Below are 18,356 nucleotides of genomic sequence, written 5' to 3'. Positions count from 1 at the left end.
GTATGGGCGTCTACACTGAGCAAGACTCTCCAGATACCCTCCTTTGCCCCGTACAACTGGGCAGGTCACATGATTTGTTCACCCCGACCCGAGCAAGATGTCCAAGCCTTGTTCTCTGGTGAAGCAGAGGGAAATTTCCAAATTTGGACAGACCAGGCAAAGCGAGGGGTGGAGAGAGGCTCAGAACTGCAGTCTAAACACTGCACAGTGGGTTTCTGGGTCCATTTTCAGGTCCTGCTACACACATCCTGTTCCCAGGCAAGCGATTAGAGGATTTTCCTCCTGAGTAGCTGAACTACCCCAGAGAAAAAGATCTCTAAATACTGACATTTGACAATTTCCAATGTAAAAAGCCCCACTGGTCTTCACACTCCACCCAAGCATTTAGAACTTTCAATCCACTTTATAGAGCCTTTTGGAAATATGAACAGATAATCAAGGATTAGTGGAGGAAAGAGTTGAGGAAAGACTTCAACATGAAAAAGAGATCAAAACAAAAGCAGGCTAGAGTAGGTATCAGAGCATCTCAGAGATGAGGCAAGGACCAGAGGACAATTTCAAAACGAATTCTAGTGAAAATTCTGAAAAGCAAGAGCAGACATTGCCCTTATGGGAAAGGAAATAATCAGAAAACAGGAAAGAATTCTTGGAGATTAAAAATATACATAGCAGTTGAAATTGAAATTCAATGAAGGGAAACTTTCCAGAAAAGAAAACTGAAAGACAAAGAGAGAAAATTGGACAAATGAGACTTTTTAAAAATCAAGAAGTGATAAAGAAGATAAGTGGGAGGAAGTAATTTTAAAATATCTATACAAATACTCCTAGAACAGAAGGGCATGAATTTCCATACTGAAAGGGCCAGTTGAGAGTTTACCATTACAAGTGAAAAAAATACCTACAACCAATTTTGAAATGTCAGAACACCAAAGATAAAGAGAAGATCCAAAAAGTTTGGACGTGAAAGCTGAAATAGGACACAATAATAAGAGATACGGGAATCAGAATGGCACCCATTCCTCAGCAGCACTAGAAATCAGGAGATAAGGAAACAATGCCTTTAGCATCTTCAGGGTGAAAAGATTATTTTCAACCTGGATTCTATGTTCAGCCACTCTCAGGGAGTGGGAGGGCAGGAAAAAAAGATTTTTCAGATGTAAACAGACTCAACCAAATTGGCCTCCCATGTACCCTGTCATAAGAAGCTGCTGAAGTATGTACTCCACCAAAACTAGGCTGTAAATCAAGAGAGAAGGTATGGGCCCAAGGAAACAGCAGAGCTGGGACTGAGAAGAGCAATGGATGCAAGGCCCTGGATGACAGCTGTGCAGCAGGCCGGAGAGCAAGCGTATGGTTTGGAGCAGGAGGAAGAGTTGCTCCAGGAGGGAGACCACCAGGGGAAAAACGGGATCGAAGCATTAAATGATAGGTCTCACCAGTCAGAAATTATGCTGTTAAGCATTTGCCAGAACCGAAGGGGCAAGGTGCCTAGAAAAGTAGGTGAATTTTTTTTAGGGGGTGGATAATAAAGCAGGTATGTTTTAATAGAGGCAGACAGCTAATTTACACTCAATTTATACATTTTCCATCCAATTTCATTCCACAGATTCAAGTTTCTTCACAGCCATGGTGAATGCTTCTTCATCAAAATGAACATTTTTACTCGATAATATTGTCCTAAGCATTTACATGTCCAGAATGGGAGAAAGAAGGTAAATGAATATTTTGTTATAAGGGAAAAGATAAATATATAAACAGGAACCCCACTTGTCATCTAAGGTGGTTTAGACCAGTGCTTATCCAAGTTCAATATGCATATGAAACATTTAGCATAAAACGTAGCCTCTGATTCAGTAGTTTGGGGACTTTGTAAACAAGTCCCCCGGTGGACGCTGCTGTCTGTGGGTCATACTTTGAGTAGCAGGTATTTCTAAAGAGCTAAATGGCATTAAAAACATCTGTTGAACTCTGATAATAATATCTACTGCCTGCTGTATGTCAAGCACTACACTACTTTGCATACACTGGCAAGTATTATCTCAATTTATTCCTCTAAATCCTTTTTAGTTATTATTATCCTTGTTTCACAAAAAGAAGAATTGAGACTAAGAGGAGAATTGGCCCAAGCTCTGACAAATACTCACTGACAAATAGTAGTTGGTAGAGCTGGGATTTGAGTAAGATTTATGTCACCTCAAGGCCAGATTTTTTTCCCCTGGAATTACAGCTTCAATCTCCCCTGCAATGTAAGGAGACAGAAATAAAGGAAAACACATTCTGTGTTCAGCCATTGAAAAACTTCATACTATTAAAATGTCCATACTGCCCAAAGTGATTCAATACCGTCTCCATCAAAAATCATACTGGCAAATTTTACAGATATTAAAAAATGAATGTTAAAACTCATATAAAACCATAGAAGACCCAGAACACACAATGTGATATTCAGAAAGACTACAGCAGGAGGAATCATATTTCTTGATTTCAAAATATAATTACAAAAATAAAGTTATTTTAAGCGGGATTTTTTTTCTAAATTTCTCTTTCTGATAGTTCACTGTTAGAGTATTGAACTACAACAGATTTATGGACATTAATTCTGTATCCTGCAACTTTACCAAATTAATTGAGGAGTTCTAGTAGTTTTTTGGCGGTGTCTCTAGGATTTTCTGTATATAATATCATGCCACCTGCAAACAGTGACACTTCTACTTCTTCCCTTCCAGTTTAGATTCCTTTTATTTCTTTCTCCTGTCTGATTGCTGTGACTAGGACTTTCAATATCATGTTGAATAAAAGCGATGAGAGCAGGCACCTGTATCTTGTTCCTGATCTTCAAGAAAATGCCTTCAGCTGTTCACCTTTGAGTAGTCACTGTGCGTTTGTCTTATACAGACTTTATTATGCTGAGGTATGTTCCCTCTGTATGCATGTTGTTGAGAATTTTTATTATAAATCGATGTTAATTTTGTCAAAGCTTTTGTACATCTCTTGAGATGTTCGTATGTTTTTTATTCTTCAGTTTGTTAACATGGCATATTACATTGATTAATTTGTGTATGCTAAACTATCCTGATGCGAGGAAAGGCTGAGGGCAGGAAGAGAAGGGGGCGATAGAGGATGAAATGGTTGGATGGCATCATCAACTCAATGGGCGTGAGTCTGAGCAAACTCCAGGAGATAGTGAAGCAAGGGAAAGCCAACTGTGCTGCAGTTGATAGGGAAACCTGGCATGCTACAGACTATGGTGTCGCAAAGAATCAGACATGACTGAGCGACTGAGCAACATCAACAAACTCTCCTTGCGTCCCAGAGATAGATCTCAGTTGCTCCCCATGGCAGGATTTGGGCTAGCAGAATGCAGCTATATTCAGGGGCTAACTATAGCCAAGTGTGGCCATATAGGCCAGTGACAGGAAACAGGGCTTTCCTGAGTTAGGGTTGTACATTTTACTGTGCTGCTTTTTAAAAACATACTTTTCAATTTCTTTAACAACCTTGCTTCATCAAATCACCTTTGGGAATAAAGCAAAACTGTAGTGCCACCTGAAACTATTGTCTGTACTTTTGACTTTAAAGGTTCACTGTCTTTTTCCAATAAGAATGGCCTGAAAGCATTCCATCTTTCTAAGCCATGATGAATGAATATCCATTAAACATAGTTTCTCACCTCCAAGCAACCCACAGAGCAGTTGCCAAGCCAAGGCACTTCTTGCTGTAGCGCCTGGAACGGCCATTCCATCGAAAAAAGCACTAGGTAAAAATTTTAAATGAGATCATCTTTAATCCCAGGATAAACAAAGGAAGATAAGAAATATAATCAATGCATATTACTTGATCTGCTATAAATGATATTTACATAGTACAATAATTAAACACTGACTACCGATATTAACTGAAAGTATCAAAGCCATTATCCTGCAAGGGGAAGGGGAAGGAAGGGAATGAGAAGAGAAGAAATCTTTGCCATATCAGAACATCAGTGGATAAATTCTAAATTTGGTAGATCAAGGAAAGAAATATAAGCACATTACTTAGATATATGATGATAAATACCAGAAGAAACAGCTCAAAGAGTATATTTGTTTTCTATTGCTGCATAACAAATCACCATAAACTTAACAGTTTAAAACAACATGTTCGTTATCTCACAATTCCCCTGGGTCAGGAGTCTGGACATGAATCTTCTATAGAGTCTCACTTAGCTGAAATCAAGGCATCAGCTGGAACTGTGTTTTATCTGAAACTTGACTGAGAGAATCATCTTCCAAACTCATTCAGGTTGATGGCAGGATTAATTTCCTTGTGGTTGTATGACCGAAAACCCCTGCTTTTTATTGGCTCTTAGCTGGCAGTCATCCTCAGGCTTCTAGGCCACCTAAAGTCCCTAGAGGCCACAGTTCCTTACCATGAGGGCTTCTCCAACATGGCCACTGACTCTATCAAACCCATAAAGAGAGACTCTGACTCCAGACTGCCAAGAAAGAGTCTTTTATAACACAACATAATCATGGGAGTAATCTCCCATCACCTTGCCATGGGAGGCAGATGTGAACTCCAGCAGGCTGGGACCATTGGGATCACCCTAAATTCTATCCACCACAAAGAGGTCCTTAAATAGTTTTTGATAAGTAAGCCATATAAATTACATAAAAGAGGATGAATGAATGCCTCCCACCCATTTCCTAGCCAACACGATCTCTTCCCTGGGAGGCAAAAAATATAACCAGTTTCACTCATAACCTAACAAATGATTCTGTGTATATAATACATGCACACATGCACACTTTATTCCTCACTCTCTCAGCTCTCTACTCAGATGTACCAGGTCTTTCCTAAGCATTCTGTAAAAATGATGATACATATATGTCTTTTTTCCCTTTTTCGCATAACTGGTAGCATGCTATACAAACACACCTGTATCTCTTTTTATGCTTCCTATATCCTGAGATCAGTATAAAATTAGTACATAAAGAGGTTCTTCATTGTTTTCTCTGCTGTGGTATAGCATTCGTTGACCCTCTGATGGACGGTTAGGTCATTTCCAATGCTTTTCAATTGTGGAGTTAGATATTTCTAATGCTGCCATAAATATCTCTGAGGGCTGGACTTCCCTGGTGGTTCAGTGGCTAGGAATCCACCTGCCAATACAGGGGACACAGGTTCAATCCCTGGTCTGAGAAGACCCCACATGCTGAGGGGCAACTGAGCTCTTGTGTCACCACTACTGAGACTCCGTGCTGCATCTGCTGAAGCCCGCGCACTCTAGAGCCCGCGCTGGGCGATAAGAGAAGCCACCGCACGAAGAAGCCCCCGCATCGCGACTAGAAAAAGCCCGAGCACAGCAACAAAGACCTAGCATAGCCAAAAATTAATTTAAAAATAGTAATGATTCAGTTCAGTTCAGTCTCTCAGTCGTGTCCAACTCTTTGCAATCCCATGGACCGCAGCACGTCAGGCCTCCCTGTCCATCACCAACTCCCGGAGTTCACTCAGACTCATGTCCACTGAGTCGGTGATGCCATCCAACCATCTCATTCTCTGTCGTCCCCTTCTCCTCCTGCCTTCAATCTTTCCCAGCATCAGGGCTTTTCAAATGAGTCAGTTCTTTGCATCAGGTGGCCAGAGTATTGGAGTTTCAGCTTCAACATGAGTCCTTTCAATGAATATTCAGGACTGATTTCCTTTCGGATGGACTGCTTGGATCTCCTTGCAGTCCAAGGGACTCCTAAATATTTTAAAAAATGATCTCTGAGGGGAGGTCATTTTACTATAGTGCTGCCTCTGGGGAGTGGGAGTGGGACAGGAAAGGGCAGGGATCTATTGCTCTCATGATAAGCCTTGTGTACCACCTGATCTTTTTAACCATGTGCACATATTACGTGGATAACTGTAAGAGGGCTGTGTGATTTGTTCGAGGGGTGTGGCTGGCTCCACGGGAGGCTCCTCCTGCCCTCGCCACCTTCAGAACAGGCTTCTAAGTCCCCCTGAGCTGTTAGTACTCACTCCCACTCAGGCTTCATTCTTTTCCTTTCTCAGCACTTATTGAGCATCTGCTGCATACCAAGAACCCAGAGACTGGAGCTCCAGAGAAAAACTCCACTTCTCACTCCAGGCAAAATATTCCACTCGCCCCTCTTAACATATGAGAGTAAACAGGCACACAGTTCTCCTGAGCTCTCAGGAGACAAACAGGCTTCCAGCCCCTTCAGCCAGAGCCGCAGCTGCTCCCAGACTGCAGGCAGTACACCAGCAGCAGCCACCTCCACGCTCGGGAGCTTGGGAATTGTTTGGTGTTAAAGTTCTACATGCCAGTGGGTGTGAGGGGCAGTGCCCGCAGCTTCCCTTGTCACAGTCACCCACTCCTTCCTCTGCAGCCCCAGCGGTCACTTCTGGAACACTGCCAGCCCCCTGGACGTCCTCCCCCCATGAAAGGGCAAGGCTAGGGAGACCCTCCATGCCTCCCCCATTCCACTGTCAGCTACAAATTGGTGCTTGCCAAGGGCATTTGCCGTCTGCTTCTGCAGAGACTGATTCTGTGCTGCTGCAGCTGTCAAACTTCAACCTCCTCCTAAGGAGCTCAGGGTGGAGAGTGAGGCACTCTGTGCTTTAGGGAAACTGGTAGAACAGGTCTTCAGATAGATATTTTCAGGAACTGATTTCATGATCCTGATCCTTGCATCTCTTCATATCTAGAAAAGCGCTGCATCCCTTCATGGTGACATCAGCTCCTCGTGACTAGCAGAAAATCTTTTGTCGAGCGATTGAGTGCACTGAACTCCCCCTTCACCAAAATCTTATATTTTGACCTTCCCCCACTGCCTCTTTGGAGCAGTCTCTCAGAGCTATCGGAGGTGCTGTCTCCCAGGCTGCAGTCTTCATTTTGCCCCAAATAAAACTGAGCTCGGAACTCTCACATTTTGCATCTTTATAGTCAACACCACCTTCCCCTGTCCCCTTCCTCTTCTAACTCCAGTTTGTTTTCCTTCATCACAATTGTTTCTCCTTTTCTTCTCCTCATCCAGGGATTATCTTGGCTTCAGCCGAATCCCTGAGTGTCCACGAGGGTCTGAGACCTTGCAATCCTTCACCTGTCATCTCCCTTTGACCCAGGAGACAACAGAGTCTAGTGTTTGCCTGTGAGAAGGGCACACGCCTGTTTTAACTGGGGAAAACACTTGGCCTTCCTACTTCATTTCTCCATAACAATGCACAATGATGAACTTGATCTCCATCAGAGTGACAGTTACTGGCAGTCTCCTGCCTATAAATATACATAGACTTCCTTGATGACTCAGATGAAAAAGAATCTGCCTGCAATATATATATGATTCACTTTGCTGTATACCTACCTGAAACTAACACAACATTGTAAATCAACTATATTCCAATTAAAAAAATTTTTTTTTAATCCACTTAGTTCACCATCAACTTGCCCACATTTCTTCAGCTTGGCTGTAAGGACTTGAGGCATTTCATCAGATGCTTTGCAGAAATCAAGGCTACATTCCAACATAAAATTTCATCAAGACTTTACCTTCCGAGGCCCCCTGAAGTAATAAACCAACACCCAGCAAGCCCTCCCCTACCTCCCTGAGTCTTCTGGTGCTGTTCTATCTAACAAGTTGACATGGCCCTGATCAAGGTGCTCCTCCACCCTCCTGAGAACCAAATCAAAAAGGTTGCTGGCATTTGGAAGCAACAGTGGGCAGTGGGACGAGGTAGTATGAAGTGTGATGGCTGCTGCCAAGTGGCAGAAATGAGATTAAAATGGTCCCAGAAAGGGGCTGGTGCAGCGGTAAGGAGATACACTCTCCCATTAGCCCAGGGTGGCAGCCTGAAAGATGCCCCAGAGCCCCAGGCTCCTCCCTCCAAGCTCTTCCTCTTCCTCTGGAACAGGGCTGCAAACTGAAGCTTGTAGGCATCAGGCCAAAACCCTAAATAGGCAAAGTTGGTCCTGGGGGATGTGATAAATGAATTGCATGCAAAGTATGCCTGGCACATCAGCAGAGCTCCCCAAGTGTTAGTTATTATTGTTATTATTAAGATCATCATCAGCATTATTATCACTATTATTAGAGAAGCAGTTGTGACTCAACCCCAGACAACCACTGTCCTTCAACAAGGCGGATGTAATGATGCTAGATTTACCAGTTTGTCAAAAAAGCTGCACATCTGGAGTTTTGTTAAAAATCTCTCCTTTTTTCCATTTGGCAACTAATGCAATTAGAACAAAAACCAATGGCTGCATGGACCATATGAAATCAGTCCGTGGGCCACCCTCAGGCCTGCATGCTCAGCCCTGGAGATTGCAGCAAAAGCTCTGTGCCAGGAAACCTGTGACCTCTGGGGATTAGGAACATGGTTGTGACAGTCTTCCAAACCTCTTGTGTCCTGCACCCCTACACACACACACACAGACACACACACACATGACTCTGAAAGCACTCCAGGGACTTTACACGAGCCCTTGAGCCCGACAAGGGGCCAGCTGTCCTCACCTGGCAAGGATCAGTGCAGGGAGAACAGTGGCCAGCCAGGGAAAGAAGGGTTCGCACAGAAGTCTTCAAGGAAGACACCCAGGGTCCATGCTCGCACACAGCACTGGGGGCTCAGCCTCTGCTTGGTGGAGGGAGCAGAAGGAGCCAGCCATGGACCATGAGTGGCTCCCCACTTCTTGGGCCTCTTCGTTCTAAAGCAAAAATGAGCTTGAATCAGATAGGTCCCTTCTGCCTCCCACACTCTCTGATGCCCTCTTGCCTTAGAATCGTGGCTGCAGTGACCACCACTATGAAAGCAGGGTGGCCGTGGTCACGACAGGTATATCAAAACATAAACAAAAGAGTGAAGCACAGCTGCAAGGAGGTCCAGAGGTCTCCCACACCTGCTTGAAACTGCCAGATCAAAAGGATGGAGTGACACCCCTCGGCGCCCTGCAGCTTGCCCGTGAATCATGGATGGACTGGGGGAGCGTCTCCCAGGAAGTATGGTTGCTGCTTGTATCAGTGGTTCATACCTTTTTATTACTGAGTGGCATTCCATTACAGGAAAGTAATTATTTTTTATTAAGTGATTCCTAAAGAATTAATGCTTTTGAACTGTGGTGTTGGAGAAGACTCTTGAGAGTCCCTTGGACTGCAAGGAAATCCAACCAGTCCATTCTGAAGATCAGCCCTGGGATTTCTTTGGAAGGAATGATGCTGAAGCTGAAACTCCAATACTTTGGCCACCTCATGTGAAGAGTTGACTCATTGGAAAAGACTCTGATGCTGGGAGGGATTGGGGGCAAGAGGAGAAGGGGACGACAGAGGATGAGATGGCTGGATGGCATCACTGACTCGATGGATGTGAGTCTGAGTGAACTCCGGGAGTTGGTGATGGACAGGGAGGCCTGGCATGCTGCAATTCATGGGGTTGCAAAGAGGTGGACACAAGTGATCCACTGAACTGAACAGAACTGAAACACCAGGAGGGCTTCCCTGGTGGCTCAGCGGTAAAGAATCCACCTACCAAAGCTGGAGATGGGGGTTCCATCCCTGGGATAGGAAGATGCCCTGAAGAAGGAAATGGCAACCCACTCCAGTATTCTTGCCTGGAGAATCCCATGGACAGAGGAGCCTGGCCAGCTATAGTCCATGTGGGTGGCAAAGAGTTGGATACAACTTAGCAACTAAACAACAACATACAGCAGGAACTGTACTAGTGAATTCACATACACTATCTTTTTTAGTCCTCAAATTGATCTGCAAATAGAATAGAAATCTCTTTACAGCTGAAACAAGCAAGGCTCAGAAAAGGTAAGTAACTTCCCACAGGTCACACAGCAGGTAAGTGGAAGAGTCAGGATGAGAACTTGTCTTTCCACTGAGCCATACTGCATGGGCCATTTTCCCTCTGAGCACCTGTCTCAAGATGCCTTTGACCTTCCCTTCTAGCTCCACCCCTTAGGCTTGGGGGCACACTGGAAGGGCCAAGAAGCCCTGGCCCTAACTCCTCCCCTGACGGTAAGACTCTAAGTACACTGAGCTCCAGATTTCTTGAGTCCAGATTTTTACTGGACTCAACTTGTTTTGTGCTGAGGTGGAACACTCTCCCTGAGCCTATCAATAGAACGAGGCGGAAGGGTGACCATGCGGCAGATGGCACGCGTGGGTGGAGCAGCTCCTCTGTCGTGTTTCACGGTGGTGAGAGACTCCGGCTGTGGACGCCGCCACTTCCCTTCCCCTCCATCTCTCAGCCCACTGCAGCTGAGCGTCTTCATTCACGGTCTGCCTTTTCTGAGTTCCAGGAGATCCCGCAAAGGCCTCTGGGAGTGAGGCTGCAAGTCTGATAAGCACAGGATTCTCAGGCCCCCACCTGAGAATCCTGAGGGCCACCTTCTGCCTTGTGCCCCCAAAAGCCACTCCTCCCAGTTCCCTGCAAAAAGACAGGAATCACTGCCGCTGGGGCCTGCACATCCTACCCCGCCTGCCTCTTCCAGAAATGGAGTAAAGTTTTAAAACTTGCAAAATTGAGCAATGTATTATTTAGAGGTATGTGTATTAACTACGATATAAAGAAGGGCCAAAGAATTGCGCACTCAAAATGAGGATGGAAGTCATACCTGTTAGAATGGCTGTTAAAACAAGCACACAGAGAAAAACAAATGTTGGCTGTGGAGAAACTGGGACCCTTGTGTGTTGCTGGTGAAAATGTAAAATAGTGCAGCCGCTGCAGAAAACCATGCAGCAATTCCTCAAAATATTAAACATAGAATAACATTTAATCCAGGAATTCTCAGTTCTGGGTATATAAACACAAAAAGCAGCGACTCAATTATTTGTGTACTAGTGTTCATAACAGCATTATTTACTATAGCAAAAGATGAAAACAACCCAGACATCACCATCAATGGATGAATAGTAAAATGTGATGTAAACATGCAATAGAATATTATTCAGCCTTTAAAAAGTAGAAAATTATGACACAGGATACAACAAGATTGAACCTGGATGACATTTTGCTGAGTAAAAGTAAACCAGTCACCGAAGGACAAACATTGTATGAATCTACTTATGTCAAATATCTAGAGTAGCCAAATTTATAGAGAAAGAAAGTAAAACAGTGGTTACCAGGGCTGGGGAAGAGAAGAATGAGGGGTATTGTTTAACTCAGCTTGTTTAACTTTAGTTTGGGAGTATGAAAACGTTCTGGAGACGGATTCTGGTAAGAGTTGCACAAAAACGTGAATGTTCTTAATGCCACTGAATTGCACATTTAAAAAGGATTCGAATGGAAACTTCTGTGTTACATATATTGTACCACATTATAAAACAAAAAGAGAAAAGACAAGATGGTGACCACTACAGGAGGAGAGAAAAGAAAGGGCTAGAAAAGGCTGCAACTGTACCAAGGGTGAGTACCAGGTACTCAGACAATTACACTTGTTTAGTACATTGCCTATGTCCAGCCTGCCTATATATACCTATATACATTGCCTATATATGCCTGCCTCCTCTGCAACCACATATGTATGCTATGTACCTTATTTCACGGGTTCTAAAGCACACATCTTAAAAAATTTAATCTCTCTGAAATTGAAGTACATCTCACAATCAACGTAGTAAGAAAAATATCCTTGTGTCATAGTTTACATGGTACACTGTTATCTTTCTCTGTGGTGTGTGAAACAGTAATGCTTCTGGGACTTCCCTGGATGTCCAGTGGTTAAGGCTCCATGCTTCTACTTCAAGGGCCATGGGTTCAATCCCAGGTCAGGGAACTAAGATCCTGTCCGGGGAACTAAGATCTTGCATGTGACACAGCACAATCAATTTAAAAAAAAGATACTTCTGATAATGCTGCCTAACAGTAAATGAAATACAGGGTATGTAAGCAAAAATATTTCATAATAAATTTTTTTTAATTTTTTATTGAAGTATAGTTGATTTATGATGTGTTAGTTTCAGGTATACAACAAAGTGATCAATATATATATATTGTTTTCCATTGTAGCTTATTATAAGATATTGAATATAGTTGCCTGTGCTACACAGTAGATCCTTGTTGTATCTGCTAATCCCAAACCCCTGATTTATTCTTAATCACTCACCTTTCCCCTTTGGCAACCATAAATCTATTTTCTATCTTTGTAAGTCTGTTTCTGTTTTGTAAATAGGTTCATCTGTATCATATTGTAGATTCCACATGTAAGTGAGATCATATATTTGTTTTTTTCTGCCTGACTTACTTTCAGGTCAATTCAGTTCAGTCACTCAGTCGTGTCCAACTCTTTGCGACCCCATGAATCCCAGCACGCCAGGCCTCCCTGTCCATCACCAACTCCCGGAGTTCACTCAGACTCACATCCATCGAGTTAATGATGCCATCCAGCCATCTCATCCTCTGTCATCCCCTTCTCCTCCTACCCCCAATCCCTCCCAGCATCAGAGTCTTTTCCAATGAGTCAACTCTTCACATGAGGTGGCCAAAGTACTGGAGCTTCAGCTTCAACATCATTCCCTCCAAAGAAATCCCAGAGCTGATCTCCTTCAGAATGGGCTGGTTGGATCTCCTTGCAGTCCAAGGGACTCTCAAGAGTCTTCTCCAACACCACAGTTCAAAAGCATCAATTCTTGGACGCTCAGCCTTCTTCACAGTCTGACTCTCACATCCATACATGACCACAGGAAAAACCATAGCCTTGACTAGACGGACCTTTGTTGCTTTACTTAGTATGATAATCTCTAGATCCATCCATGTTGCTGCATTTGGCATTATTTCATTTTTTATGGCATATGTAAATATATATATATCACACCTTCTTTATCCATTCATCTATTGATGAACATGATACCTTATGGTGAACAATGTTGGATTCGTGATCTCCAAAGAAGACTTAGCTTCGGGACCAGGGACCAGGCTTGGTCACTAAGAGCTTTTGTGTAGCAGAATTTTATTAAAGTATGAAAAGGAACAGAGAAAACTTCTGACATAGACATCAGAAGGGGGATGGAGAGTGCCCCCCTGCTAGTCTTTAGCAAGCTGTTTTATGTCTGTTAGAAAGCTTTTAATCAGATAAGAGAGACACCTCAAGGCTGATGGAGTTTCACCAGGCCCCCCTCCCACAATATGAATTTTTGAGATAGGATGGCACGAGGTGTGTCATCCCCCAGCCATAAAACAATTGATATGAATACTGGTTTGTTGAGCTATTAACAGCCCAAGGTTTGAGAAAAGAAAAAAAGTTAGTCTTAGGTGGAACCATTTTGAAGAAAGACAAATTCCAAAGCAAATACATAGTTTCATTAACATAGCTTAAGAAAAACATGTCCATAGAGAAACCTGCTTTTAATTTTGTATGGAGAAGGAAAAAAAAATCTGACACTTGTAGTTTGTTTCCTCCCGCCGCTTAAGGAAGAGAGAAAAAATGTCTGACACTTGCGGCCTATTTCCTCCATTTGGAGACCCCCTAGCCTCCTGCCTGTTACCCTCTCACACACTTGGGTTGCTTCCACTTCTTGGCTGCTGTAAATAGTGCTGATATGAACACTGAGGTACATGTATCTTTTCTAAGGAGAATCTTCTCCAGATACAGACCCAGAAGTAGGAATGCTGGATCATATGGTAACTCTCTATTTTAAGTTTTTTAAGGAATCTCCGTACTGTTTTCCATAGTGGCTGCACAGATAGTGTAGGAGGGTTCCCTTTTCTCTACACCCTTTCCAGTATTTATTATTTGTAGACATTTTGATGATGGCCTTTCTGATCAGTGTGAAAATACCTCACTGTAGTTTTGATTTCTCTAATGGTGATGTTGAGCATCTTTTCATGTGCCTACTGGCCATCTGTATGTCTTCTTTGGAAAAATGTCTATTTAGGTCTTCTGCCCATGTTTTGATTGGCTTGCTCTGTTTTTTGATATTCAGTTATATGAGCATAGCATGTTTTAAAATAGCATCTCGGCTGACATAATTCACATACAATACATTCACCTATTTGAAGTGGTATATTCACAGAGACATGCAATCATACAATTTACAGTCTTTTATGACTGACATTTTTCACTTAGCATGTTTTCAAGTTTCATCTGTGTTGTAGCATTATACACTGAGTTTTTAAAGTGATCCATTCATCCCTCAACTCACTGGAATCTGGCTTCTAAATCTACCACTTTATTAAAATGTCTTGTGTTGGTTACAAGTGTTTCCTCATTATACAGTCTAGCGGCCATTTCTCAGGCTTCACTTTGACCTCATTCAGCACAAACATGGGTTGTTCAGTTCAGTTCAGTCGCTCAGTCGTGTCCGACTCTGCAACCCCATGAATCGCAGCACGCCAGGCCTCCCTGTCCATCACCAACTCCCGGAGTTCACTTAGACTTACATCCATCGAGTCAGTGATGCCATCCAGCCATCTCATCCTCGGTCGACCCTTTCTCCTCCTGCCCCCAATCCCTCCCAGCATCAGAGTCTTTTCCAATGAGTCAACTCTTCACATGAGGTGGCCAAAGTACTGGAGTTTCACTTTTAGCATCATTCCTTCCAGAAATCCCAGGGCTGATCTCCTTCAGAAAGTGTTAAGTAAATGCCAGTTTCCATGGGCGTCACTCCCATCCTTCTCCCTGACATGACTCTTCCTTAGATTCCACACCTCGTGCTCAGTCTCCTGTTTCCCTGTCTGGGCTATCTCTGTCTGCTTCTTTCATTCTCCCTTCCCCTCTCCAAGGCTTGTCGTTGGTCTTTGTCCCCTTCTCTGACATTCTTCCAGTGGTATCAGCAGACTGGTGTCCTCCACAATTAGGCCCTTAATCTGATAGAACATAATCAGGTTGTGTCTTAGATAGCATCATCAACTCAATGGACATGAATTTGAGCAAACTCTGGGAGACAGTAGAGGACAGGGGAGCCTGGTGTGTTGCAATCCACGGGGTCACAAAGAATCAGACACAACTTAGCAACTGAAAAACAACAACAACAAATCTTCAGCTCCAACCTCTATTTCTCCAACTGTCTGCTAGGCCTTTCCTCCTGGGTGTTGCACAGCTACCTGACATGCCACACTATGTAGAATCTCTCTTCTGCATAGCTCAGCACTTCTCTTAAGTCACTTAAATTCTGCCAGGTACTCTTTCATTCAACAAAAGTTATTGACTCCACTAGATGATTGGTCTTCCCTAACAGCTAAGTTGGTAAAGAATCTGCCTGCAATGCAGGAGACCCCAGTTCGACCCCTGGGTTGGGAAGATCCCCTGGAGAAGGGAAAGGCTACCCACTCCAATATTCTGGCCTGAGGAATTCCAAGGACTGTAAAGTCCATGGGGTCTCAAAGAGTCAGACACGACTGAGCAACTTTCGCCTTCAGATGATTGGTCAGGCCAAATAGCTTCCTCGTTTGATTCCCTTTCTCATATTTACTGGAGCAGGGGTTACTGGAGCAGCAGCAGATGTTCTGGGCTTGGCATTGCTCAATCCAGATGTCAGCTGGGACAGAAAGGATAACCCAGAACCCTGGAACAAACTAGGTCCCAATGATCAATACAAGTTCCCCCCAATGAATGTAGATTACAGCAACCTGAAGATTCCTAATGAAGATTCCTTAATGAAATGTTTCACTATAAAGCTGCTTAGAATGAAGGTCTTCCAGAAGCCATATGCACAATTTATTGCTTAGCCAGGAAATATATCCCCTTAAATGCACAAAATCGTGTTGGTGTATTGTGTTGGGGTTTACACTGATTAATAAATAATCTGAATTTTAAAAAAAAAGGTTATTGAGAATCTGCTAGCTGTTCAACGTACTAAAGACTTGATAGAAAAGAAATCAAAGTCCCTCTCTCCAAGAGTATCCCTTCTCTCCAAGAGCTTCCCTTCTAGTGAGAGAGCCAGGGGGGTCAACGTGAGCCTGCAATATGGCAGGTGGTGATGAGTTTCTTAAAACAATTAGAGCAGGATAGGAGGATCAACAGAGAAGGCAATGGCATTCCACTCCAGTACTCTTGCCTGGAAAATCCCATGGATGGAAGAGCCTGGTGGGCTGCAGTCCATGGGGTCGCTAGGAGTCAGACACGACTGAGCGACTTCACTTTCACTTTTCACTTTTCACTTTCATGCATTGGAGAAGGAAATGGCAACCCACTCCAGTGTTCCTGCCTGGAGAATCCCAGGGACGGGAGAGCCTGGTGGGCTGCTGTCTCTGGGGTCGCACAGAGTCAGACATGACTGAAGCAACTTAGCAGCAGCAGCAACAGGAGGATCATTGGACTTCCCAGGTGGCACTAGTGGTTAACAGCCTGCTTGCCAATGAGGGGACACAGGTTCGATTCCTGGGTTGGGAAGATCCCCTGGAGGAGGGCATGACAACACACTCCAATATTCTTGCCTGGAGAATCCCATGGACAGAGAAGCCTGGCAGGCTGCAGTCTATAGGGTCACAAGGAGTCAGACATGACTGAATCGACTTAGCACGCACGCATGCATACAAGAGGATCAAAAGTGACAGCAGGGGACGTCCCTGGTGGTCTAGTGGTTAAGAATCCAACTTCCAATGCAAGGGATGCAGGTTCTTTCTATCTCTGATTGGGGAAATAAGATTCCACATGCCATGGGGCAACTAAGCCCATACGATGCAACTAGAGAATTCCCTTCACCCCACAATGAAGACCCTCCCACAGCCAATTTTTTTTTTAAGTGACAGCCGGGATATGTTGCTTATTCTCTGTTTGCTGCCCTTCCTCCCATATAATTCCTGCACCACCCTCCCTCCCAGCCCTGTTCCATGCCCCAGGGACTGGCCCATAGGGATTCTTTCACCCAAGCTCCCCAACCCTCTGCTTTCCTGTTGGCTTAGGCAGAAAAAGGAGATGAGAAAGCAGGAGGCAGTGGAGTGCTAGCAAATGTTTATCAGCCAGCTCACCAAAGAAAAACATCCTGATTTGTAGCATTTGCCCATTTCTGTGGTGCAAATACTCCACCTTGAGAGATTTCAAACTAGCTTAATAATAGAGCTTAAAAGAGTTGAATACAGCGGGCCCTGAAATAGTAACTGGATTCAACACACCGTTGATGGGAGCAGAGGGAAGTGTGAGAGCATCTTCTTAGCTTCTTCTTGTCCTCAGCCCTGGCAGGGGCCGCACCATGCCCTACAGGACTGCAGCTCAGGACAACAGTGCCTTTCGGGCCACTCCAGCTCCAGTGAGATGCTGAGACTCTCATTCCTTCCTACCACCGCTTCAGGCCTGGGATTGGGAACTGCTTCTCAGTGATGCTTGTCCCTGGGTGCCTCACTGTCACTAGTTAGTTCCCTTTCCCTGCTCCTAACTCTTCATTAATGCTCTTCAAAATCCCTATGGAATGTATCTCCTGTTTCCCAGGCTACCCAGACTCATACAGGGGAGTTGCCTTTTTCCATAGTGTGCACAGGAGGGCTTTTCTGATAAAGCACAGAATGAGGGAGTAGAAAGCAATTTATGTGTTGGTCCTGCTGCCCCCTCTCCAGTTTCCCCACCCCATGCCTGGTAACCATCTCTCTTATATTTGATTTCCTGCAGTGCCAATCCTAGTTCTTTGCATGTATCCAAAACACATGTGTTGACTCATACGCAATCAGGGCCATCTATTGCTTTTCTTCTGCTCTCTACAAAGTGTTCCCTTGTTCTGATGAATTTCACTAATGCTCTTTCATTCTTCCTTTGAATCTTTCTTGGGTCCATGCCCAGTGAGCCAGTGCTAACAGAAGCTGGTAAAAAATCCTCCTCCTACAAAAATTACAGTCCTCAAAAGAGAAAAACAAAAAACCCCACCAGAGTCCTCTCATAAAGATCACTGGATTTGAAGCCAGAGTAGATAATTTACATAGATTGAGAATATGTATTCAAAATCCATTAAATCTAAGCCTGTGGAATAGAAATCAGCATAATTTGCTACAATTGTACTTAAATGCAACATGAAGGCCAAATGGTAAAACAGCATTCTGAAGTCATACCACTCTGTAGAGCAAATACCTCCTATGTTCATGCTTCCTGGTGGGCCTGGATCTGAGAACATAACATTCCTGCTGTGGTTCTGCCCACCTCCCTTCACCACTGGCTGTTAGTAACCCCCTGTGCCAAGGCGGGCTGGCTGCATGAGGCCGGTGGTGTCCCCACCCATTCCACCCACCTGGGGGGCTCCTTGAGTCTGGTTATCCAGCCTATTGCAGAGACAGTCAGCTTGGTAGGGAGAATGGACTCTTTACAGAAGAGATAGGAGATTAGGGCTGGAATGTGGGTTGAAGTTTGTGATGGTTAGTTTTATGTGTTAATTCAGCTGGGTGGTGGTGCCCAGGTACGTGGTCAGACATTACCCTGAATGTGTCTGTAAGGGTGTTTTTGCATGAGA

The sequence above is a fragment of the Capra hircus genome, chromosome 16 (assembly GCF_001704415.2).
Source record: "Capra hircus breed San Clemente chromosome 16, ASM170441v1, whole genome shotgun sequence".
Lineage (NCBI taxonomy): Eukaryota > Metazoa > Chordata > Mammalia > Artiodactyla > Bovidae > Capra > Capra hircus.
This window is presented reverse-complemented; position numbering follows the sequence as displayed.